Below are 27,069 nucleotides of genomic sequence, written 5' to 3'. Positions count from 1 at the left end.
GCCCTGCCGTCAGCAGATGGCGCCGCTCGGCTCGGCGCTCCGGCCCGGCGGGACGGCGGGCACCGGCGCGGGGCTGCTGCTGGAGTCGGCAGTTTCGCCAGGCTCGGCTCTGCCTGCTCGGGCTTTATGGAGGTAGCTGTTATTAAAACAAACCAGCCAAGCTCCCCCAAAGGGGCTGGTTTCGTCCCCACAGCAGCGGGAGTGGGGCGGCCTGTGGCCGCCCTTCCTCCTCCTGTCCCCGCCGCCTCGGTAAAACCGCAGGTCCCGGTGTGTAAACGCCTCCTGTCCTCTTGTGAGATGATCCGCTGGGAAGGGGGGAGCATCCCGAGGGGTCCCAGTGGCTGGCCCAGGATTTGTGGCTGTCGTCGGGCATCTGGGCACAGAAGTAGGGCAGCTGAGGGAGTGCGGAGACTTGGGAGCTTTTAACAGCCCGTCCGATTCCATTTGACATCCATAGTCCATCCGAGAACGCTTGCCCCGGGCCGAAGTGACCCCAAAAATGGGTAGGGCATCTGGAAAGTGCCCACATTTATTGTTATTTTAAACAGCTGTGAAAAATACAAATTCAAAAAGCCTAGAAGAGTGGAACAGATATTTGGGGTTGCCAAAGAAACTACAAAGTATACAAAATAATCAAGGAATTTTAACCTTCTTTAGCACAGTGTACTCACCCACTTCACATGGCTGTGGACCTTTTCCCCTCCTCACTACTGTTGCACCCACCATTGCTAATAGTTTTTTGGCCATGTTGCCTATAGCCAAAAGTGTCCTTTTTTTAAAATGGATGTATTCCTTAAACCTCACTTCTCCCATCATTAATATGGGCAGGCACAGGATGATGAGGTAATTTTTATGGAATACAGTTCAGACAAATTGAATTTGGAAAATGCATCCCGCTAAGACGGTGGCTGATTGATAAAATCATATTCAGAAGTAATACAGCATGGACCCAATTCCAGTCTGTATACACTCATTCACAGATGTTATTAATTGACAAATACATTAATGCCGTTCAGCAAATCATTTGTGCCAGGGATCAGATACATCCAATACTATTAACATTGCTTACTTTGCAGCAGAATCTTGGAGACCTTGTCAGAGATGGCACTCATTTTGCTAGGTGCTGTATGAATACAAAAAAAAAGGTGTCACTGCTCTACAGGAATGTAAGAAAACTTGCAGATTGGAAATCGCTTGAAGGCAGACTCAGAAAAACCCAAATGTGCTTGAAATCCCAAATGCACAGTTAGCAACTAGGTTTGGCCTCTCCTTCATTAGAAAATGCTGTAGCAGCCCCAGACCTGCTCCAAGTCACAGCAGTAGGCAGGGGGGAGTTAGGGGAGGGTCCCAGCCCTGGCTGGGGAAAACCACCTTTGCAGGAGGATTGTTGGTGAGTTGAGTGGGAGCAGATTGCATTTGTCATGTGCTGGGATTTAGTTTCCACACGCAGACTGGTGGGGGTTTTCAGCATTGCCCCACAATGTAATTTGTGGTTTATTCCGTGTTTTATTCCATCAACAGTGCTGAAATTGCATTAGCCTTGCTTCTTGATGTTGCAAAATCTAAAGGTGGTTTTTCTAGACAGAGGGGTGTACTTCCTAACAGCTTATACCTTTCTTATCAGGACTAACCTGCAAGGTCATGAGGCTTTGCATGAGAATTTTCTTATAACAGTTCTTCATTGCAGATCTTTTGAAATTAGCAATTAGAGATATTCCCATGGAAGACGGAGAGAGGTTTTTTTTTGCAAAGCTTTATCACATTGTTCTCTAACAAACCCTCCTATATGATGGTAAGAGGAAGTGCTTCTCATATGGTAATCATCCCGGGGTACAGCTGGCATGAGTGTGCAGTAGTGAGGGCTCCGGTAAGGAATTCACTGCAGTTCATTGCAGATCACAGCAACAGGAAAAATAGTGAAGTTGCTGCAGAAGAGAAAGACATATAAAGCTGGACACAAAGGCAGAGATTTTAGTAACAGTATTTAAGAACATGTTAGTACAAGAACAACTGAAAGGTGTTAATGCTGTTTGGTTGAAGTCATCCTGAAGTTAGCAGTACTGAGCAGAGTAAGAACAATTGTTTTATCAAGGCCCTCATTACAATCTGGGCTCCAATTTTGCTAGTGCTGGCGCACAGAGTTAGCAGTCAGGAGAAAGGATGTCTCTATAAAATACAGCTTTAACATTGGAGACAGCTTACAATGTAGGCAAATCCAAGACATCATAAACAAAAGAAGGAAAAATGGTTAATGACAAAAGGCAAGAAAACCACCTTAACCCCCAAATGTGTAACTGCCCTCAAGCTGTCTCACAGATTTGAGCTCAGTAGGAGCCATGCAATGAGGCAGTAGTGTGCAGTTCATTGCTCCTAACTGAACACTGAAATAATACACTTGACATTAGGTTTGTATATGATGATTTGTATTTTATCAGCAGAGCATATGTGAATATGCCCAGAATGGCAGAAGTAATTAAGTACTTCAGTCAGGTATAACCCCAATGCTTCTGCAAACTGTCTGGGTTTTGCTGAAGCTGCTGAAGCTCCAGCATACCACAGGAAAGTCCGATCCAAAGCTGTTATGCAGCTGCATAACTGTTGCTCTGCATACAGCATGCCTGTCTGCGTCACTGTGGACTGGGATGCTTGTTCCATGGCCAGCATATAAAGAAGTACAAAATGCTGACTCATGTTCCAGTCACCACTGTCAAACTTAGTAGGCAAAACCTCACAGGCATAGGAATTTTCAATTTGATTTCAAATACTATATGTGGACATTCGTTGTGTTTATTTCCAGGAGACAGCAAAGCCAGAGTGCATGCACTGAAGAAAAAAACCCTAAACTTTGTTGGGAGTGGTGAAAGTTCAGAGGAACTCAGCTCCTGAAGAATTACTTGATAATCTGCCACAGGTATCTAAAAGAATAATGAAACATTTAAATGAGAAATAAGTTAATTTAGAGACTACTGCATACATTTTAGATTTCCACAATCTGCTGGATCTTTAACTTAAAACTTTACATCTTTTAGCAGAAAAATTAATTTCTCTTTCACAAGTTCCACTTAGATTTTGTTGCTAATAAACCCAAGGATGTAAATACTATTAAGTACAAAACAGCCTGCTGCATAATTGTTTCAAAGCAATTACAGATTATATCGAGCCATTCGTTGAGCAGAAACAGTTTTTTCCAAGGCACCAGCTCCCTGTACCTTGAAATTTTATTAGTCTAAGAATTTCATGCACCATATGTTGTAATGCGAGACTAGCTGCAATTGAACAAACAACTTTCTGATATATAAGTGAATGATAACCTGATTTTAAATGTGTTTATCTAATGAGATAGTAACTGTAATTTACAGCACATATAAAAACTCCCACTGTTACTCCTGGTGCACCTTTTGGCTAAAAAGGGTGATGCACTGAGATATGCTAATGAATATCATCTTGGTTTTTACCAAGTCAGTAATAAAATTTGCATTTGATATTGTGCACAGTAAACTGGGTTATTAGCCTTGAAAATGAGTCTCATAAAATTTAAATATAGGCTTAAATCATATTAACTGTCCTGTAGATTTTCTGAGAGGCTTTAAAGCATTGTGCTCTCATTCTGTAGCGTCAAGCATGCAGATGTCATTTTGCCTTCAGGGGTGCCCCAAAATACTCACTTATTGGAGCCTGCAGGATGAGCTGCAGATTGACCCCTTCTTTCACACTTGAGGAAACAGACGTAGTTCTGGGGCTGGGAAAACTGCAGTGGGAAGTGGGGAAAGGAAAGGGGAGAAAGTACTGTTGTTGAGGTGTTGCCTGTGGGCTTGGGCAAGACAAAGCTTAGAGTTTAGTCCTGGATGTCCAGCCTCATTGGTCTGATCACCTGTAACCACATGTGGGCAGAAATGTTTATGTGCTGGGGTCATGGCTGTGCCAAAGTGCTTCTGTTGGTTCAGAGGTATGCTGTTTCAGCTGCACAGTCACAGAAGAGACAAGAATTTGATCCCTGGTGTTTTGAGTGAGTACAAGGTATTGGAAACATAGATGGATCTAAACTGTGGACAGATAAATCTGATTCTCAGTACCTTCAGAGGGAAAATTTTTGGGAGGAAGATGAGCAAAGTTGAAGCATGATGGCCCGTGTCCAGTTGCAGGGAAGCCCTAGTACCTGAAGTGTGCAGGGACAAACTGTTGAGCTTGGTTCTGTCTGGCACTAGGTATTCTTGTGCACATCAAGGTTAGGTATTAAATACTTTAGAATATGTCTTAAAAAACTTCTGTCTGTTTTAAAAGGAAGGCTGCACACATACAGATTGCTTACATGGTATGCCAGACCTTTAAATTCAGTTTGTGAGACCATATCTTCTAGTAAAGGCTGATGTCAGGGAAAGGAGGACATTTCTTGAAATTGTTATCCATCACCAGTGCAGTGCTGTCTCTTCTTACTTAAGAGTCTACTTAGTCATTATGCTTCTCTTCTTTTACCCATGATAATGTTGTAATATTTACTAGAAATCAGATTCTTTTCCAACTGGTTGCTGTGATTGCTGTTGGTCAGAGGGTAGGTTTAGTTTAGCTATTAGGATGAATTTCTTTACAGTGAACATGGTGAGACACTGCCAGAGAAGTTGTGGATATCCCATCTCTGGAAGTGTTCAAGGCCAGATTGGATGGGACTTTGAGCAACCTTGTCTAATGGAAAGTTGCAGGGGAGTTGGAACTAGATGATCTTTTCTGTCCCTTTCAGCCCAAACCATTCTACGGTTCTGTGACTGTCAGAAAAACTTTGTCTCAGAAAGAATCCTCTGTTTCAGTCAGTGGGGTACTGATAGCATTGCCTAATATCATTATGGTTATACATCTGGAAGATGTTGCCACTTTGAAGTGATATATTCAACATGTATTCTGTGCCAGAAAATATAATGAACCTGTTTGCCTATCTGTGCGAAGTCGTCTAGTATTATGACACAAGTGTAAAAGGAACAAAATTACAATCTTGTAACAAATTATGAAATCTCAACTCTTCTTATCAATGAAAGTGTCTGAACATGGTGCAGAGTATTGCACAAGCAGCTCCAAAGGATGGTACCCACTGCCTTCAGAGTAGGGCTCACACTGACACTGAGAAATCAGTCTTAAAATCTGATGTATGATGTTGAATATCCCAATCATGCTGCTGCTGGCATTTATTACTAAAAACTCCAGGAATTCTTCATAGTATTATTATCACCAACTTTTAAAATAAAATTATTTTAGTGCAATCAATGTTATAAACAGCACTTACATAAGCAAAACACAGTTATCTTCTGATAACTGTTCTGAATGAACAAAACCAGTATTGTAATACCAGGACCCCATGTGCTTCATCAGGCTAGGCTGAATGCCAAGAGACTAGGCCTTGAAAAATAGAGGGGAAAGGAAAAAATTTAACCAGAAAAGTTAAGCAAAATATTCTCCTAGCCTGGAAAATGAAGGATTTCCTGACAGTGCAGGAAAGTTTCTCATCTAGATGCTGCAGCCTTATGCAGTTTGCACTTCCCTTCCCTTGGTACTCTGTCTCCGTCTGTTCCAGTGTATTACGATTTGGCAGGCGCCCGAGCTGCATTATGTAGTGTTAAAAGAGAGTGACACTTCCTTTGGCTGAGACATCTTTCCCGACTGAGCCTTCCCCACTCAGCTTAAAGAAGAGGAAGTACCAGTCTGGTTCCTCTTGATGACTGCTAATGACCCAGCTCTGCGGACCACCTAGCAGGAACTTCCTGGTATGGCTGGCTGAGGAATTAGATGACTTTACTTTATTACTAGGTTTATCTAAAGTGACTATAACATTTCTAGATAAGGATTCCCCAGAAGAAAAATTAATATCTCAAATGTTAATCACCAAATTTGGTTTTGCTTCAATTCTGTGCCACTAGGAAATTTTTCTTTGGGAAAAGGTGATGGCACAAAAGACATAACTTGGGCTTGGATATTGGCTGAATAGTTTTGACTTTCTTTTGTCACTAAAAACAGCTGAAAGAAGCTCTTCATCATCATTAAGGGTCCCATGGTATCATGACTATGAGCCCTGCTTGAGGGATTGTGTCTGACTGGGACAAACACAACAGTATCAGAATAAGGTGAAAATTCTGATTTCATCCCTGATCTTCCTGAAAGCCTGGGGTCCTCCTTGCACTTCCCTGGCAGAGATGGCTACTCCTTCTATGCAAGTGTCATTCAGGGGAGGGTGGATGGGAGACAGATGGTATGGTGGCAGGGGGCATGTTTGAGGCTCCACTCGCTGCCATGGTACAGAGGGAAAATCACATCTTTGGACAGCATTCAAGCTAATCTCTATTGCAGACATTTCACACCAGAAAATGTAGATTTTTTTATAGATTTACCTATGCCAGGGTGGTTGCTTCAAGCAGCTTTTGACTAGCTACACTGACTTGTGGAAACAGCAACATAAAGAAGCGAACACCCAGAGAAGGGAAGATAGTTCAAAGATAGGTCACAAGTGGTGGTAGAGTACCTGTATTACGAGTAAATTTCCCTCTAGCTTGCCTGGGTGGTCACTGGTAACATTAAAGTGAAGCACCATTGGAAATCATACATGTAGAAGTTTTTTGTTTATGTTTCCCATGTGAAGCTTCAAAATATGGAGGATCTTGCTCATTTTAGCCCTCAGTGCTGGAATGCCTCTGTTTGTACCAGCATATTCTGTCCCCATTGTCACTATGAAGTGTAACAACACCAGTGCTTACAATGGTTTATTAGTTGATTTATAGGGGTAAATCAGGGGTAAATTGAGCCCTTCTTTAGCAAGCCTTGAGTTCACAATGCCAAGATATGCTGAGCATAAAAACTCATGTGGGGGAAAAAAAGGGCCAGAACAATAGTGACACTGTGTGGAGCCAGGTTCTATATGCAATCATACAATCTCAGGGGGTCCATGAAGAAAACACAGCATGCAGTATGGTGGATGGGTGTGTAAGCACAGGATCACCTATTGTGTTGTCTCAGAACCATGTTAGTATTTCTGGGGAAAAAAAATGCCAGAAGTAAAACACTGTTGTTTGCTGGGAGTAAAGAAAATTTAAGGACAACTTTTGCTAAACCCAAACTCAGATTTTCAAATTTGGCCTTCGTTCAAGAAAGCAGAAGAGCATGAAGAGAGAAGAACTGTAAGGAATAGACAGTTTTGTCTATTTGTGACGGTTTTGTTTGGACCACTACTTTTTGTAAAAATAACTATTTTTCCATTTCTAGAAATCATATCTTTTCACTATTTCTAAATATACTGCATAATTATTAACTGTTTATAAAGGCATGTAAAATTACTTTTATATATCTATATGTGTATAAATACAGATATGTATGCACACATGTGTGTAAAATAAAACTATTTTTCAGGTTTATGAACATATCTAGAAAGAGCCAGACTTCACCCTGGAAAGCTTTTGATTAAAAAGGCAGAACTTGAGTGGGAAACTATATCCCCTCGTTTTATCAAAGTGCTATCACTGTGATATCAGCAGCTACAAAGTTTAGGTGACAAATCAAAGTGCCAGTATCACTGGCACAGCCAGAAAGGCTGGCAAAGCTGTCAGCTACTTTTTAATCTGCAACTTCATGTCAGGAGCTTAAGACATCCAAGTCTAAGATTGTGCTATGTTAGAAAAAATTTTCTCAGAAAATTTCAGCCTGCTAGCAATAGTAGAAAACTGAAGTTGTATCCATGTTAAAGGATCCTTGTGTCTCTGGCTTTAAAATTCAGATAACCTTCATGGCTATGTCCAGATTGTTGAGCAAATAGGGTCTTTGGCTGGAGGCTTGTTTGAAATAACTGTGTGCTTCTTGCCTTGATCTACCCAGCTTTCATTCCTTGGAAACTGAAACACAGAAGCTGCCATTAGAGTGTGCATCAATTCTCCAAATTCTTGTGTATCTGGAAGGTGGTAGATGCATGTGCCTGCATACAGGAGTTCAGAAATACTTTTCTATCCCAAATAGTCTATGCTACCTTTTTGCAGGTAATTTTATGCCCTTTCCTTGGGGAAGAGAATAACAGTGACATAGGGAGAAGTTAGAAGACTTAGGAGATAAATTCCTCAGACCTACTCAGGAGATAGAGTGGGTTCTGCTCTGCTGGAGCAGGGGGAAAGGGGAGCTCACCTCCTCAGCAGCATGGCTCCAAGTGTCCACATACACACCAAAGCAAGCTGGACATACATTTCTCACAAGAAAAGTCTGTGCGGTACTTCAGTATCTTTTTTATAGAGTAAAATTCCTGCTTCAGCCAAATGCAAACTAGCACTCTGTACACAGTCTGAAGAGGAAGTCTTTGTCCCCCAGATGAGCAGGTTATAAAGTTTAAGCAACTGTAAATATTTGGCTGATGTTTTAACTCAGCCAACCCACAGAAAACTAATAAACAAACCTAAACACCAAAATATTTTTAAGTACTCTTCTCCACAAAACTAGCCATAGTGATAATGGAATACAGCAGCCTGAAAGACAGCCCATTTTATGGCACAGTACATCCTTTCTCAAACTAATCAGCACATCTTCTCTCAAAGCATAGAGAACTGCCTAGCAAGCAGGGTGACCTGACTACAGAGTATGTGAAAGAAGGCAGAAAGAAAAAAATGCAGACATATATTCATGGGGTTTATATGTTGGGTGTTTTTTATTTTGTTTGTTTTGTTTTTGTGTTTTTTTGTACAACAGTTTTCTACAGCATTTTCTACAGTATTCACTTTTTAAAAAATTTCTAGAATAGGTTACTTTTTGTGTGTGAATAAGTGCAGTCAACTCTCCTTCTACATGCAGTTTTGTTTCCACTTTATCTGAACAGTACTATGCCTGAGAAACTCCCTGTTTCAGTAAGAGAAGGCTTCTGGCCCACTTGATCACTGTGAGAAACGAGGAAATGAGCAGCTGGGCTCAAACCCCAAAAGAAAGTGAAAAGAATAACCCAAGATTTTAACAAAATGTATGTTTCTGTGGGCTTAGCTCACAATGTGTGTGATGTAAAATGGACCATCTTTTACCCTGCCATTATTTAGACAGCACCGATGGCCCTGGGTCATCCCAGGTCTGGCCTGAGACCTGGGATGAGCTACTTGGGAGCCCTCCAGTCCCAATGCCAAGAGTCCTTTCACTTTGGCTGAGTGCTTGCCCAAATCTTCCTGCAGAAGTCTCCATGCAGAGGCTGGCTGGCTGAGCTGGAACAGCAGCCTCTGCCAAACAGATGCTTGCAGGCACTGCTGAAGAAACTCAATACAGAAATGGGAAATTCCTACAACTGTGTAGTTTTGCAGATGAAATCAATTTGCCTTTAGCCTGGCAGGAGCCTAATGGCAGGTACTGCTGTACCTCTGCACCTTCCCTGGGCCGTTAATCATCTTTGCGTCTAAGATGGACTAAGCAATTAATATTCTTGCTTGTTCCTTCATGCATGATAGATACAGAAACTTCCTTTCCTGACCAGGATGCCTGCACGGTAATCCCTGTGTCACTGGCTTACACCGTTAGCCAGTACCTTATGAATGGAGTATTTTCTTTAAAATGATTGCAGATAGAGGGTGTGAATGAGTAGCAGCTCAGGCACTGCTTGCCTTTTAGCCTATGGAACATTCCTTTGCAAGCCCAACAGTCGCATATGGCATTTCTAATTTCTCCTACAGTGATATAAAAAGCACAAATACCAGTTTCCCCTGAAGCCATCAAGATTCCAGGTATTACTTAATCGGGCATGCCTTTAGCATAAACTCCATCAGAGATTTACAGGCAATTTTTTCAGGCTGTAGGAAAACATGAACAAGGGTCATGGACCCTGATCAAGAGCAAGCCTGGTAGTTCAAAATAAATCCCTTTACTCACATAATTTTCTATATGAAAAAAGGTGGGGGAAAGCAGGAAGGAAGGAAAACGTTGTCCCGTTGACTGATCAGAATAGTTTTCCATATGTTAAAATAAAATATTCATCAAATATAGCTTTTCTGGCATTGGCTTGATCACCAAAATGAATTTTATTTACGTCTTTCTGAGTCCCAGTGCAGCTCAGCACGACTGTGTCTGCCTCAGCTGCAGGCACGTTTTCTCTTCCTGGCTCCGATCCGCATCGCTTCCCTCATTCGGAATGTTAACAGAAGGGACAAAAGAGATGGACTTTCAACTGGTCCTCAGTCAGCACTGATGTGAACAGCACTACTGACAGTGCTCGCCAGGTTTTGCTGGCCATAGGTGCATGATCCAACAGTGCAGAGGGAGGAAAATATTCTACTGGTTGGGGAGAGCACAAGGCACCCATCCTGCCAGGGCAGCAGAGTTGTGCTCCCTCCCACACTAAAACGTGACACCCAGCATGTCTGCGAGGGTTTAAAAAACACCCCCGGGCTGGGGAGGGCCGCGGGGGGTTAATGCAGAGCTGGGTTGCCACAACACTGGAGGCATTCAGAGAAGACGGCTGCGGTTGCTGCATAGGCACATTTGGCCCAGGTTGCCAAAGAGGCTGTGTGTGTTACTGCAGAAGAGTACACTGCCTGCCACTGTTGGGCTATTAGTATGGAAATGAGGCATGTGTGTGACAGGTGGCCTTACAACCAACACAATTAACTTTCTCCATTAGCTGACGCACTGACAAAACAGATGCAGCATCAATAAGCACCAAAAAACCCACAAACACTGAATAGGAATGACACATTGCACACCCCTATTATTTATAAGGAGGAACAGCATAATTTCTTTGGGATGCAGTGGCGAGTAGGAAGTGGTTGGGTTTTTTTCTCCCCTGATTATGACGTTTGTTTGCTTTCCTAAAATTATCATTTTAATCTTGACCTTTATAGAGGCATCACTTCGAACTTTAAAGCTCACTCAGCAATGGGCAGCAGTCTCAGGAAGGTTCATCACAGCTGTGGTGTAGGAAGAACACAGATCCTTTGATAGGAAATAATTCCAAGTTGCAGAACTAATCTGACCAGGTTCTGAGCTATAAAGAATTAGATCCCAGCCATCCAGTAAAGCACATTTTAGTTGCCTCTGACAACACTGCTAAGGACAGTTAAGGTGGAGCAGCTGGTCATATCCCTAACATGAGTTAAAGGGTTCGTGGCTCAGCTGAAAACATGGTGTTGGGAAAGAACACTTGGCATATTAGATTGCAGCAGAGGACCATGTCATGTTGGCTTCAAAGAAAATCAGCTTAAATGTTAATTGTTCATAAGATGTAAATGGAAATAGGGGTTAGTTGGTTTTGGTTTTAGATGTCCTGGTTTGTCTGTTGGTTTGTTCTTTTTTATTTTGTCAGTCAGGTATCTCCTCCTGACGATGTGTATGAAGCATACTGGGGATTTAAATAAGAGCACAACTTGAACCGTCTGAAATGCAGAACCGTAATGTAATAATGAAAATTTGCATAACGGCCTCCTTATGTCAGCTGGTACCACGTGAAATATTTAGAGATGCACCGAGTATCTTTGGCACATCCGAATTCTCATTGGCCTTTGGCTCCACTGGTCTACACCAGAGTTTTCCCAAGTTAAAGTCACTAAAGATCTCATCTTGTATTATCCCAGTATGAAAATGTCCTGGAACACAGCATCAGCTGTCAGGTTGCCCTGGCAGCATACTAATTCATGACATATGAATAGCCTCCAATTAGGAGGATGTTTGAGGAGATAAAGAACTCAGTCTGTAAACCAGTCCAGTACTGCCCTGATTAGAAACCACTGACCATCTTTCACTGGCCTACAAAGTGATGGGTGGGAGTCAGCATCACATCACAGACAAAGAACTGCTGTCTTGCCTGTGGAGATCAGTGCTGGACTGTTTGCAAGTGGCAAGATGAGCTGCATCAAGCTGGTAGATGTCCGTGGTGATGAACTGCTTTCTGTCCATCCATCTGCCTTGCACTGTTTTCAAATGCACAGAGAATTCTGACTACATTTTACAGCTGCAGATTAGTAGCCAGGCTCTTCTCAGTGGTGCTGAACAAGAGGCAATGGGCAGAAACTGATGCACCGGAAGTTCCACCTTAACATGAGGATGAACTTTACTGTGTGGGTAACTGTGCACTGGGACAGATTGTCCAGAGAGATTGTTGAGTTTTCTTCACTGGAGGTATTTAGGAGCTATCTGGACACAATTCTGATCCTGCTTGAGCAGGGAGGTTGGACCAGATGATACACTCTAGTCTCTTTCAAACTTACTCTGCAACAGGAGAATTTCTTGTGATAGATCTAATGGCAGCAAGGCCTGCACCAGGCTGGCCATGGTGGAAGGCATAAAATCTTACATAGAAAGTGGTAGCTCTGTCTCCATAATAATTACATGAGCTATTAATTTTATTATTTGTGTGGCGCCTTGGGATACATGTCATGAAAGACCCTGCTATTAAAGCATACTTTAATTGATTGAATTATGGGACATCCAAAGCTAATCTAATTAGATGCCCTTGGTTATGCATTTTCTTCTCCCTTCACTGTAAAGCCAGTTTCCAGCTCTGGTGTGCAGGTGTCTGCACTGTCAAGCTTTACTCTAAGGACTTTGCTCCATAATCCAAGCCACATAAAGCTGGATAGACTTTCCCATCCCACTCATCTACCTGACCACTTAATGGCTTTCAACACGTAGGTGTTGATGAAGTGGCTGGAATGAAGTTGTCTCCAGGGAGGGGCATGTGGAATGGTGTGAAGGTGGGTTGCTCTGAATGGGAAATTCCCATTTCACTGCCTATCTGTGACCAATGAATGCAACTAAGGTGACTGACAGACAGACTCTTGACTCAGGTCAGGGGGGCTCTTCCATTTTGGTTGTGATTTGGATGGAGTGACCGAGTTACGGATAACAGCACAACTGAAGTTTCCTGTTTGCCCCTGTTCCTACTTGGTAAGGACTCTCTGAAAGGTTCATGGAGCATAGTTTCATCTCCTTGACAGTTTTATAGCTATGATTTATTTGTGCATGATTTATTTGAGGATATGAGCAAGGTTTTAGAATGAAAGGAGGATATTTAGAAAGTTTGACAAAACAAAGAAGGGTATTTTTTTTTTTCTGGTGTTAGTTATATCCATTTGGCAATGCAAATAAATAGGCACTTGTTGACATGCACATGTGTAAACATGCATTTCAGTAGATGTTCTTAGAAAAACAAAGAAGAGGAGTGGCCAGACTGTTCAGCATCCACTCAAGAATAATGGTTTCCATATTTGTTCAATATGAATTTTCCTCAGTAGTTTTTACTTACCTTACTTCATCCTAAAGATGCCCTCTTCTTTGATTTTGAAAATGTCAGAGACATTTATTGAACAATTATCAAGCCAATTCAGAAGGAAGTTTGTGGATGTAGGTGGGTTTGTATGTGAATGTAGCTGTCTGCTTCCATACTTATTTATATATCTAAAACTGTTCTTTCCCATTTTAAAGTATTAAGTCAGATTTTTTTTTTGCATTAAAACTAGAATGCACCAATGTATTCTGGCTATTCGCACAATTACATAGTAAGTGACAGGAGTTCTTAATGTGAACTTAGTCATTTTTATTAAATCTGCCTCTGTGTTTTTGACCAGAAAAGCAGCTGGTTATCCAAAATAAGACTCTTTTCTCACAGATATTTTAAAATGTCAAAATTTTTTTAAAAGCTTCTCTGTTTCTTAGACCCCTTATTTAACCTAGTGAACTGCCTGCCTGGATATAGTGCTGAGTTTTTACCTGGATAGCATCTAAATCATAATAAAAGATATTTTCAGGATATCTCTTCAGATGTGGCTTGCTAGCATGACAAGATGAACCTTGAAAAACTCTCTACATCCTAGTTTGTTTGCTTTTGTTACAAACTGACTCCAAGAACACAATTATTATGAGGGAGCTGGAAGATTTCTTTTCCTCCTTCAACATTTCCTCAGTGTTGTCTGTGTGATTTTTTTTCCTTTAATACTAAAAAGCAGAAGAGGCAGCAGAATCCTAGACTTCAAGAAGCAAATGCTTTTCAGATCCCTCTGAGAAATATAATATCTCTTGAAAATGTCATCAGAGAGGTGCTGCCCTAAAGGTGCTCTTCAGTAGATTGACAAGGGGTTGGCAGATTGACATAGGCCTAAAGGAGACAGTGGACCTTCTGGAGAAGCAGTTGGCAACCAGACAGGTTGTCTAAAGCCTCTTAAATTGATTAGATGCATGTGTGTAGGCAATAGCCTTGCATCTTTTAGTCACAGCAAGAGTCATGAGACTGTGAGAACTGGGGCTACAAATCCTAAGCTTAACCTATTAATACTAAATGCAGACTCAGTCTTTGACAATAGACAGTAAAACAACGGGGATGAATCACAGCTATAGTGAAGACAATCTTTAAGACAAAAGCTCAAGGCATTTTTTTCCAATTTAAGGAGAGATGGATTGGAATAAATAATAGATAAATATTATCTCTTAATACTTGCCACAGGAAAATATCTTCAAAAGAAACTTCTTCAATTGTATTTAGCTATGGAACTCCTTGCTACAGGATGGTGTGGGTACCAGGATCCTACTCGAGTTCAGAAACCAGCTGGAAAAATTCAAGGAAAAAGAAACCATCAAAGGCTCTAATACCATTATACTAGGAAGCACAAGCAAGTCACTTTTGTTCAAAATCTCTTACAGCAGCACAGAACTGTGCACCAAAGGAAGTATTGCATTTCTGCTCTTTTATCCTTTTCTATGCATCAGCTCTTAGTGACTCTTGAAGCTGTATTTTGACACAGATGAATTTGGGATCTCACCCAGGATGCCCATAATTATGACTTTGGGCTGCCTTTCTCAATGCTTGGATCATATTGGATCACATTGTGCATGCAATGTTTGAGGGTTATTTCTAAATTCAGCATTCCTTTTAACAAAGAAGTAAAAAAGGGAATCTGTGATGCAATTCATTTACAAATGTGCAGCACTGTTATAGCTCTCAAAAACCTCTGTTAAGCACATAATTTTGAATGGAGGTTGTCTTGAAGCTACATTTATTTCAATCTCAATTAATTTAAGCTACATTAAATTATAATAATCGATCATTTGCAACTCCAGGATCAGAAGGTTATTGGCTGATGCAGCTATTACCCTTCAGTTATGATTCCTTCTTTGGAAATGATTGCAGGGAGAAAAAGCCAGCATACCTGTTCCTTTTCCATTATAAGCTTATATAATCTTACATATATATATATATATATATATATATATGTAATGAGATAATTATATATTAAAATAATTATATATATATTAAATATTACATATGGACATATACATATGTATATATGCACATATGACCAGTTTATATATTTAATGGTTTAAGCATTATATATATAATATTAAATTATATGTTTATAAAATGATAAGATTACAAGGCTATAAAAAGAGTCCTACTGAAATCCTTTCAGGTACGGCAGTACAAAATTTGGACAGGAGAGGATGGGCAAGATCCATGTGATGGTAGGAAGGGATGCTGGTGGAATTGTTCCTTTCTTGACAGATCTTTTGTAGAAAAGTTCAAAAGCTAAAAAATTGCTGAGCCTGAGCTAGCAAACTGACTGCAAGCCTAATGTAAAGCCTGTTGGGGTCAGCTGAAGCTTGAGGTGGCACAGCTTTGTGAGGGGTACTTGCCAGTCTGGGATAAAAACTGCTCCAACCCATTTTCTATAATGAACATGAGAGAAGGGTTTTGTTCATGTTTAAGCCTCCACTTCCTCCTCTCTCAGTATTTATATCTGCTCTGAGACTGTGGGACAGTGTCTTGGATTTACAGTGTCTATGGCTGAGCTATAAAACACATATCTTTGCACTCAGGGTATCCAAGGCTTTCTTTCCTGCCATGTGAAATGGAAGGCCTGCCTGAAGGCAGAAAGCCAGGGGAAGCAAATGGAACTAATGGGAAAGGTGCATCAGTGTGACCTAACTCCACTGGTTTAACAAGGCTAAAAATGCATGACTCAATTACACAAGAGTTAGCTAACGAGGAATGGGGAAGATGTTACAGTTTAAAACAAATGGCTACTAAATGAATTGGGTGCTGCCTTTCAAATCTTTGCAATTCAACAAAAACCTGGCAAGACATTTTCTTCACAGGATATGAATCATCCGAAATAAAAAAAGCAACACTAGGGCCACCTACATTCAGAGTTTGTACAGTATGACCTTAAGGCCCAACATCTACCAGAAGTTGAGTAGCAAAAGGCCAAGCTCCAAAGAATAAAAGGGCTTACATCAGTATTAAATAATTCTTTCTTAGAGATGCAAATTTCTAATTAGTTACTGTGGAAACTGTAGAGGCCTGGAAGTAAGCCCTGCACAATGAGAATGAGAGTTTACTTTTTTGATTTACTGCAGGGCTGCAGTAGTTGAGGGAGGGCTGAGGGGGGGAAATAAATTCATTGCTTTTAACATGACAACAGAATAAAGTGCAACAGAAGAAGTGACTTTGTTTTGTGCCCTGCTGCTGCTGCGACAGATTCCTGAGGAGCTTTATGCGACATAGGCTCACTTAAAACATCTCTCAAGACATTGTAAAATGCTTTGTTTACAAATAAGTGACTTTCTCAACACCCTCACTTGTTACATCTCTGAAAAAGCCTTGGGAGGAGGTTTTTCAAAGCCAGCGGGAGATGGGGATGCCTTCTGTTGGTTAGGTGACCAAACTGAGGTACCCAAATTTCAAAGTCTACCACTACTGAAAATCAAGATTGCCCTAACCCGATGTAGGCTGAGCACCAAAAACTTCTTTTTGGAAATATCTTTAGGATTCTGAATGCAGAGTAGAAATAATTGGCTATGTAGTTCTTTGCTTTCTTTACTTTTAAATTTGATTGTAAGACACACAATATTTCTTTTCGGCTCTACCTGTCTGAGCCTTTCATTGGCATCGGGTGATTTGTCTTCTGCCCAGGGAGATGTCACGATGAAGTTGACTAAAGCACCAGTCTGCTTCATAGATGGACCACAGCCAAAACAAAGGATTGGTGCATTGCTGCTTGTTAGTAACTGCAGAAGTAGCTGGCTTGGTGTGATTCAGCAAAGGCAAGAATATTAGCTCGGCCACGATAGGGAAAGCATCGTTCCTCTTTACAGGTCACAGAATTAGTTTAATTTGAGCCATGCTTGTTTCACTTCTATGGAGCAGGCTTGTTTTAGCTCTATTTCCATATTGATAAGCCCCAGATATTTCTGAAGCAAGGAACATCTGATGCTAAAATAATAGGAAGCTGCCATTTTTTTTTTCAATTTTTTTTCTGAAAATTCAGCTAAAAGGTTACAGATAGCACAGAGAAGGAAAATCAGAAAGCTGATAATTGCAACACACCATGGGAAACTAAGAAAAGCTGGAAATACTTTAAACTGGTATATAATCTCTATGAGCATGATTCTAGGTCAGCATCAGTGCAGAATTTCAGGGTACGCAGCCTGAGCTGCTGCTGCTTAACACTCTGTCTTTAAGTCCATGTCAGAGGCTGGAGTTTATTATGTTCAGTCAACCTTAGCATTCTTAACCTTTCTAGGTAATGCAGAAGCTGAGGTTACCCAGGTGTGCCTTTAGTATTTACACTAGGGATTAAGGTGAGCATCATCTTTTCTTGTCTCATTATCACCTCACACCCATATTTGATCCTGAATCAATTTTTAGCAGTGACCTTAGCTGAACTGTATTATTAGCCATTCATAGTAGGCCACAGAGGCCATTCTTCTGCACAGCTGAGTTACCTGTAACTCCAATGAAAGTCTCTGAACAGTTCTTTTTCATGCTTCCTGCAGGCCGCTCTTCCCAGCAGTTTGGTTATTACCCTGCCATCCTTTGGCCAGCCTTCTGTAATGACTTGTTTTCATCTGATTCTCACTGCTCCTCAGAGCTGCGCCCAGAATTATCTGTCAATCCCTTTGGATTGCTGCCAGGGAAGAAGCATTTTTACAGCACTTGTTTTCTTTGCTGCTTCTGTACAAAGTGCTTTTTTTAGTATTTTGCTACTTTCTTTTGCAGGGGGTTGAATTTTCTCTTTAGCAGAGTACTGAGTCAGTCGCACAGCCTCTTCTCAAGTTAGCTAAACAAGTAAGGATCACCATTTGAGTTCCTCCAAAAGTGAAAATCTGTCTTTGAGAAATTTCCAGTTATTACAAAAGTTGAGAAATCTGCAAAGAAACAGATTTGGTTTTCCTGCACCCTTGAAATTCCTCCAGAGCTTTAAAGCACTGGCACCATCTGAAGTGTGCTGACAATTCTTGCACCAATATTCGCAGAGAACAATCTCATCAAACCTCCTCACAGATGATAAGCCATGAAGTTCTTGTCTTCATATAGATATTTGTGATGACTTTCTCCAGGCTGCTGCCCTTTACATAAGCATGTGGCTCAGTAGTAGTAGTAATCAATAGCAATCAAACATCATAACAGTAGTGCCTTTGCCTTTTCTCCTGAACTAAAAATAAAAGATTATTCATAGCTGAACAGTTGGTGCACAAATAGCCTCAAGGACACCTCAGGAATCATGTTATTCACCAATTTTTATCTTTGATATAAGGATTAATATATACAATTTGAAATACATTTGCATTTCAAATGCTACAGAAAGTATAAAACACTCACCATTAGTTCTATACTAGAAATAAATTGTAAGGAATTGGTTTAAAGTAGTCCATAATTATATTTTTCATCCTATTCTGCTGATTCAGCTTCATTGGTATTTTTCCAGAAATTGTTCAGAGTTCAGCATTCAAATTGAAAAAAAATTGCTGATGGTATGAAAGTCTCTGACTAGTTGATGTCTTGCTTCATCCAAAGTCATACAGCTCCCAGAGTGTTCAGATTCTCAGCAGCTCATTTGGATGACTGCCTGGGAGCCAGAAAGCCTTGCTATCTTCAGCTTTCATCTTCTTCTGGCTTCTTTCACAGTCCAGAATGTCAAGATTCATGGTACCAGGGTGTCCGTCAGATGCATTACCTAGAAGCTGAGATTTGATTCCCTTTTGTTTCCTATTGGAACAAAACCTAGATATGAAACTCCCCATGAAATGAGGTTACTTTTCTCTGACAAGTTCTGCTCCAAAAAACCCGACAATATAGTTTTCCAAGGCTTATGGGAACTTTGGGAAATAAATATTTTAATTCTTCTTAGATTGATGTGAGAAATAGTTTATTGAATCATTTCTACTGAGAAATTAAAGGGAAGGAGAAGAAAGGAGCAAGGAAGTACTATAACTAAAACTCCAGGGTCATGGCCTGACAAATTAAAATTTAGTCTGCTTTCTAAAAATGGTCTGGAAATGTTTTATTTGAAACAGTCTTAAAACATTACTGTTCCTGCATACTTGGGGAGGTGGGGGTGGAGTCTATACAAGAAGAGACGATCATTCCTCTCACAATGCTAATGGCTTTACTAGGACTGTAGAGAGTGATTACGAATAAAACAACATTTCAATCCATTTTCCTAAGGAGCCTTCACTTAAAGAACAGAAAAAAATTAAGCCAAGACAGTAAAACCCTGAGAAAACAAAGGAGGGGAACTGCCAGCCTGTGAAGTCCTAATGCTCATTATATCTGGTGCATGTTTAGCTTGTTGGGAGGGTTTGGGAAGGAAAGTAATTTAAGCAAACCAACCTGGGCCATCTTTTCATTCTTTGTTATGCACTGCTGTTGTTACCTTTAGAAATCTACCAGCGGGGCTGGTTGTGTCCTGTTTTAGTGCCCTTCGTAAAGCATTCCCTTTTTACCAGCTCTGATGGCCCCATTGGAGTGGCCATGACAATGGATGTTCATTTTACCGCTATAAAAGGGTTTAATGATTGAAAGGCCGCACCATTGCACTCAGCCACAAAACTCATTCTTCCACTTCTGTGGAGCCCTTTGATTCAAAATGTTCTTTTGACAGGATCAAGAGTGGTTTTCATTCTGTTGGGCAGCAGAAACATCTGCATTTTTTATCCTCTGCCTCCTCCTCAGTGCACATAGTTAATGTGTAATTAATGAAACATCCCTTCTCGGAGTGGCACACAATCAGGGTAGGTCTCCCACCAACCTCGCTCCAGCTCCAGTAAAGCAGGTTTGCTTTTATATCCTTGTACTCTCATTCAACAGTAGTAATAAACCCAGTTCCAGGCTTATCTAGCCAGCTTACATCTTAATCTTTCTTTTTCCTCCCCCCACCCTCTCTCTCTGTCTCCTCAGGGAAAAGGGATGAAAAAAAAAAAGAAATTCTCTTTCTTTTGGGTTATCCGAGCACATTGGGAGGGGGGAACCAAACACACCGCAACATTCAAAGCAAAATAGAGAGAACAAGGGGTCTAGGGAAAAAGTCCCCTCCTCCCTCCTTTCCCTGGAAGAAAAAATAAAGACCTTGCTAAGTAGTCAAGCAAGCTGAAAAGGCAGTTACACAGGAAGGATTTCTAAGCCCTGTAGGGTAGGGCCTTCAAGCGTAGGGAAGTTCTGGCTCTCATTAGTGCAATGCATCTGAAATCTAACACATAACATGTCAGAAAACTGCTACATCCTCCTCCACAGGAGTAGCCTCTTCATTTGCTCTTCCATTTGCAGAATTTGGAGGGCCAGGAGTGTGCTTAAGAAATATAACATTAATGCCCAAGTACTGTCAAGTCTAAGGCTACATATTGCACAGCGACCAATGAATGTTTCACAATTGTATTTACTTATATAAGTTTTATATTAATTTGTTTAATCTTTGTTGAGTGTACCGTGAATGACTCTGTAGAATAATGGAGAAATGTACCTCTAGCATTTGTTCAATTCTAATAACACTTCAGCAACACTGGATGGGTTCTAAGTGATCAAAATGAACTCAGATGGATCATGGTCCACCAGCAGCTTTCAGGTTAGTTCTCAGAGCCACATTTATGCAGCAGATCTAGAGAGTATTGCACTGCAAGCAAGTTGCCATAAAGAACTTTCTTATAGAAAAACACAACAAGGCAAAGACAAGTAACAGACCAAAAGGAGAAATATGTGGGCCCATGTTAATATTACCTGCAATAATTTAAAGTAGAATATTTGTTAAGTTCAGGAGATGTAAGCCACATGGGGAAGCAAACCCATCACTTTTACGCTTTCTTGGCTGTGGAACTGTGACCCTTAATGTCCTGTGTCTGGCTTCCTGTGGTTCTCAAAGAGGAAGTGGTCCCAAAGATCTCATTTTGAGCGTAAGGCTCAGCTGCAAATATAGCAGGGAGAGAGAAGTATCAAAGAAATTTTTCTTACTAAGAAATTCACTTCTGAATGAAGTCTGTATCATGCCAGTCTACTTAAAAACTCAGGCCAAAATCAGAAAGTAGATTTGCCTGGAAGAAAAAGTTCAGAGCAAAATCACAGTATTGCCTCATCTCTTGATGCTCTTGCAAAGCTGGGCTTCCTCCTGTCCAAGGATTTTGTCCACCCAAAGGATGGAAGGCACAGATGCAAGCCATTTTTTCTATTGAATGGAATCATACCTTTGCTTCACAGTTTTTAGGACCATGTCCTAGTTGTCCAACTCCACTCTCAACTGGAAATGGTCTCCACTATTCATGTATCTGTAAATGAGCAAAGTTCAGAGACAAAAATGAGAGCACACTGAAGATGTTTTGCCCCCATTCTGAATTAGTCTGATTGGAAGCTTTCTCCTTCCTGCTTGTAAGGATGAAAGTAGATTTCTCCCCAGAAACCTGAATGTGGTTCCTTTTATTGTCCTGGTTTCAAAGAGCTGAAACTGAGTGCATAAAGCATACCCACTTTTGTACACTACACTTAATCCACAATTTACTAGTTGTTCCAATAAAATTTACTAGTGTTCCAATAAAATAAGATTAATATAGGAAACAGTTGCAAATATATAATGCCGTAAGTATTGTCTATTCTCTTTGGAACCATAGCTAGAAGGAAGACCTGCCTATGAATTCAAGGACTTGATAAAAATTTGGTACAAAAATACCCATCCTGGGTGATATACAACAGATGTCGATCTTGTGCCAGTCCAGTTTTGAGCATCCCCCAAGAGATCAGCAAACTTACTCTGTTCCATCCCTTTGCACATATACAACAAAAATCTGTTTTCAGTCTGACACTTACTTTAATACAGACTCTGTCACAGTCAGATGGTATTTGTCCTACAAATAGGAAGAATCAAGATTTAAAGCAGGGCAAGTGTAACAAGCATCTTGCAACACAACACTTTGGGCCAAATTCCACATGCACAGCTCCCACTGAGATCCAAATATGGGCAACATTTGCTTCCAGATTGAGCACAGAATGTGTCTCTATTGTTATTGAAATGAAAAAGGGCATGAGCTTTTGAACATTTTTCCATTGGTCAGACTTGCCAGCTCAACCTATGTCCAGTGATCAGAAATAATTTCCCTAAACCACTTATTTTCAGTTTCCACAATGGTACCTGCTGAAACATAAGTCACTGGAGATAGCAGATGAACAAAAATAGACAAATTTTCTGTGGGTAAACTTTGCTCAAGAATGTTGCCTGCAGCCATGCTTAAATAAATGGCTTCTTACTTCTTGTAAAAGAAGTATGTCCTTCTCATCACATGCTACAGGAAGGCTCGTGTACTGCGGGGGCCTGGAACAATTGCAACAGTCACTGAGCTGCACTGCAATACATTTGAATTCTGGCCAGAATCTGGGAAGTTCACGTTAGCTTGCCAGACCATTCAGAGAAAATGGCTTCAAAGAGAACTTTTTACCCTTGATTCCAAAGTGTAAGTGAGTATGGAAAGAGTATAATGTTTGCTGTTGGGATTAGCCCCCTACTGCGTCAGCCACATATGAGCACACTGAAAATTGGCGGCATGTAGGGGGAAGCCTCTCAGCTCGCTGCATCTGAGCTAAACCCAGGGTAGATTTCCAAGCACCAAAGCAGAAGGTGTGTGAGCCTCATTATCATCTCCTAGCACAGAAAAGAAACAAAGCAGAAATCAAACTGAAAGGGATGGAAACCAAAGGCCATGTAGGATGGGAAAACATTCCCTATTTTAAGTAGTATAAGAAAACCTTTGGTAATATTGAGGGACTGCTTAAAAGGACTTGTTGTACCGCAACATGCAAAGCAATGAGTTAGAATTTGTGTTGTAAAGAAAATGATAATTCTAATTAAAATTATTTTAGAGGATTTTTTCTGTTCCATGAAGACATAATAGAATAGATATTCTCCTTTATTACATGGCCAGCTCAGTTTAGAAATAACTGGTGTCATGCTGCACCAGTTTTTGCTCATGCAGACTACTCAAGTGTAATGAAAATCAAAGAGTCACCCTACCCAGACAGATCTCAAGGTTTTTCCTTAATTTTTAGTTTCTCTCTTATGTCCCTTCCTTGACCCAGGAGTTTCTACAGGAGCATTTTGTAGCTCCAACACTTAAGAACTAATTTTGACTTCTCAGGGTATCTGCCACAGAGAAAGCTCTATCTGCACTCTTATTCCTATTAATGGAGCACTATTATATCCATTAAGGAATAAGATGCTCACCCTTGGCATTGTTACACTGCTGGCTTGGTGATTTCCCTCACCTTCCTATTCATAGCCCCATAGTGAGAGGTCTAAATTCTTCAGACCGGGCCTGGGGAAGAGTTACGCACCACAGACCAAGCTGAACAACAAGCCAGCATGCTGAACAAAAATGTGCCTGAGGTGGCTTTGCCACAATGCTGAGAGAGGCTAAACTAGGCACCTCACACCCTCCTCCATGCTCACAGACACACATTTCAGATACCAAGTTTCACACCCAGAGCCATGAAATGAAAACCAATTTCCCTGAAGTGAGGATGACCAAGAGAAACACTACCTAGACCCGTTAACAGAAATGACAGGGAGCTGAACACTGGGCAGCAAATGGGAGCAGCAGAAAAGGAGAGGGAAGTGTGAGTGCTGTCCTGCCTCCCTTTGCCAGTACTGGGAAAGGAAGCATCCAATGCAGTGCAGTAAGAGAGGAGGACGTAAGCTAGTTATAAGAAAGGAAATTGTTCTGAGGATTGATTTCAGTATATGTGGATTCAGTACCACAGACTGAACTTCTTATTTTTTATTCTAAGCTCCTGACTGACATGAATAACGACCTCCAAACTTTGTCAAAAGGGTAGAAACTGTTGGGCTATGTCAGTTGACCACAAATGAAAGCGTCTTAACATTGCCACCTCACCTATGAGTATTCGAAAAATTGTTTTCTAAACACTCTGTTTAAATATGAATCTAAGTGATGCTTGGTTTGCAGACTAAGTAACAGCTATCTCCCCAAATCTCATGCTGGGTGTCTGGTTGATGCCACTTTGGATAAAAGCAGATGTTGAAAAATTCATTCAGAAATATGGAGAGTTATTAAGGAACAGTATTTTGTCTGGGTGGGACAAAAGGGGAAGGAAACTATGTCTTGAATCAGTAAACTGAGACTGTGATACATATTGTGGCAGTGCTGTTTAAACCACCTCTCATTGTCCTCCTCACTTCCTTTATACCTCTACTTCCATTCCCATCTGTCCCCTCCTGTGTTAGCACAAAGAGTTTTATAGCGCTGTGGTAAATGAAGACATTAACTAATCTGATTGGAAAATAATCCAGAAAAAATATAACACCGTTTTATTCTCACCCAGATCAGTTCCTTGATCTGATTTGCTGTAGGGGTCATGAGAACAGCTGCAGTAGCATAGAGGAGGATGTGATGCAGGAAAAAGAAGCAAATAAAGCAGCACTGATGCAAAAAAATGGCTCACATAACCACAGCCTGAAGAACTACATTGTATAAAAACAGTTTTAATGTAAAAGTAAAATTGCATATCAGGGATGTGCACCTGTCATTTTCCACTTAACTTGAATGGAGATATATCTGCCATGTATTTGTAAGATAAATTTGAAGTAATAAATATATTTCTAAATCAAGAGGTAGTCATGTTACGCAGCACTACTCCTGGCTCCATTGCTTGCCTGAAACTCTCATGGATTCATGGTCATTGTTGGTATTTCTGAGCCTTTATCTGATACCTCCTGCTTTACTGTTTTGGGTCCAGAACTGTGAGCTCTAAAGTATTCCCAGGCTGTTGTCAAATGATCTTTATTTCCATATGACATGGCTTCCTTAATGTAAAGCACATGGAATTGATTGCTTAATCCAGCAATCATAGTTGCTTGCTGGATGCAGACAAACTCTTGCCACTGTGACCAACTTCTGCTGCTTCTACTAATGCAGGTGGAGCAACCTGGTTGTGGGGTTTTTTTGGGGGATTTTTTTGGGTTTTTTTTGGAGGGGAGGGTTGTGGTTTTATATTTTTTTGTTTGTTTGTTTGGTTTGGTTTTTGTTTTTTGTTTTTTGTTTTTTTTGCAATTACAGACCTTACAGACCTTCAGAAGTGTTTACTGTGCAAGGGCACAAGGAACAGCTATAACTCCAAGGTTAGCAATAATTTTAAAAGAGAAACCAGGGAGAGGAGGAAATAAGTGGAGAATGAACTCTCATTACAGACAGTTCTAGAAGCAATAATTTTTAGATACAAGCTTTCCTAGCAGGAGTGAGAAGAATAGCTTTCTTCAAACACAGCACTATCCTATCCCACTTTTGCTCAGTGTAAGCATGCCCTTGAAATTGATACAGCTGTAAGGTTCATTTTGCTATCTGAGTTCAAAGGCCTGATTTAGTACTGCTTCTTTTTTAAAATCTAAATGCCTGTATGCTCATTTACAATGTTGATTGCCTTTTCTTGATGGTTTAGCTTCAGAAACATGCTGTGGAATTTAAATTTGTCCCCCTCCCACGCTAATGTTGTCATTATTTGTGTGTAAACACATTACATGGGATAGCAGAAATGTAAATGAGATTTCAATGTTGAGTTGATTTATAAACAGTCAGTTTCCTAATTTATTGAAGTTGTCTTTGTGTCCTTTGCACATGATTAGCAGCATATAACATACATAGGGTGCCCTTCTGTAACATGTTCAGAAAGAAGAAATGCAAACTGTATACCATTATAACACCAAATGAAGATCTTATTGAGCTTCAAGATGCTTTGAAACATGTAGTTACTAACTTAACTCTGCCTGTGAACATGTCCTCATTAACTCATAATTAGCAAGATCATGTTTGATCTTGGAGTTCATTAGACATTGCAGCTGGAAGATTGTTTCAGTTTTAACACATCAGAATAGACAATTAAAGTGACAATAAAGAATCAATATAACTTCCCTGTTTCTTAGATTTTTTTCAAGGTTGCAGTGTGCCTAATTAAACCTGGTTTGAAACAGTGAAAAATTAAAAAGTAATGTGGTCATATTTATTTTGATTTAACAGGCTATTTAAAAGAATGTCTGAAATGTGCCCTGGGAAATAGTTTCTACCCACGTGATGAGTAAATAGTTGGGATGATTTCAGATTCAGCTGCTGACTTAATGGAAAATTTGAGTAGATGTTATGCTTATGTCCCTTCTATTGTCTGTGCCACATGCAAGTCCCTTTCACTCTTTTTACTTTGTGACTGGACCCAGCCTTACAGTTCACATCAGCTGACGCTCCAGTAAAAAGAGACAATTTTTTGGGTCAAGTTACTTGTATGTCTCTGACTTTTCCACAACATAGGCCCAACTGATCAATAAGTTCACTTTCCAGAACAGCAGCCTGATTCTCCAGTGCATCAGGATATCCTTGTGCAAGACTGTAAAACTGGCCTACTGTTGAGAGTGTCTGCAGCAGAGCCAAGTCTGAATTCACACCATTAAGGGGCTCCTTCCTCCTCTGCTGTCGCCACAGGAGACAGACTGGGATCCCCAAACATGAGTGGTTCTCCAGTTGTTATCACAGCCTAGAAAGCAATATAAACTAGAGGAATAAAAGAGTGGTCTCTGCTCAGAAACCCCATGTTCAGGTGGACCTGATTCTGTTTTCTGCCTATCTTCAGTGTGGTAAGTAACCAAATTGTAAGACGTTTCTGGTTTTCTCTTTTCCAATGTCAGAGTAAGGCTCTTAGACTAAACACCAGAAGAAAATGCAGGAAACCTCAATGAAATTTTCTATTTAATGAAATGCTGTAACATTCTAAACAAGATTAACAAGATTCAACATCCTCCTTCTACTTACGTTTTTTTACTTCAATTCTTCATAATTCTCGTT

General features: G+C 40.5%; 1 long non-coding RNA gene across 1 annotated transcript; it reads left to right on the top strand.

The window, feature by feature from the left end:
* Window positions 1-7: 7 nt before the first annotated feature.
* Window positions 8-27,018, top strand: LOC128805155 (uncharacterized). The gene is made up of 3 exons (XR_008436306.1): window positions 8-132; window positions 2,798-2,911; window positions 26,569-27,018. It is a non-coding gene; the product is annotated as an uncharacterized LOC128805155 (long non-coding RNA).
* Window positions 27,019-27,069: the final 51 nt, after the last annotated feature.

Source organism: Vidua macroura, chromosome 3 (genome assembly GCF_024509145.1).
Source record: "Vidua macroura isolate BioBank_ID:100142 chromosome 3, ASM2450914v1, whole genome shotgun sequence".
NCBI classification, from domain to species: domain Eukaryota; kingdom Metazoa; phylum Chordata; class Aves; order Passeriformes; family Viduidae; genus Vidua; species Vidua macroura.
Note: the sequence above shows the minus strand (reverse complement) of the source record. Positions and strands in the feature narration are given on the sequence as shown.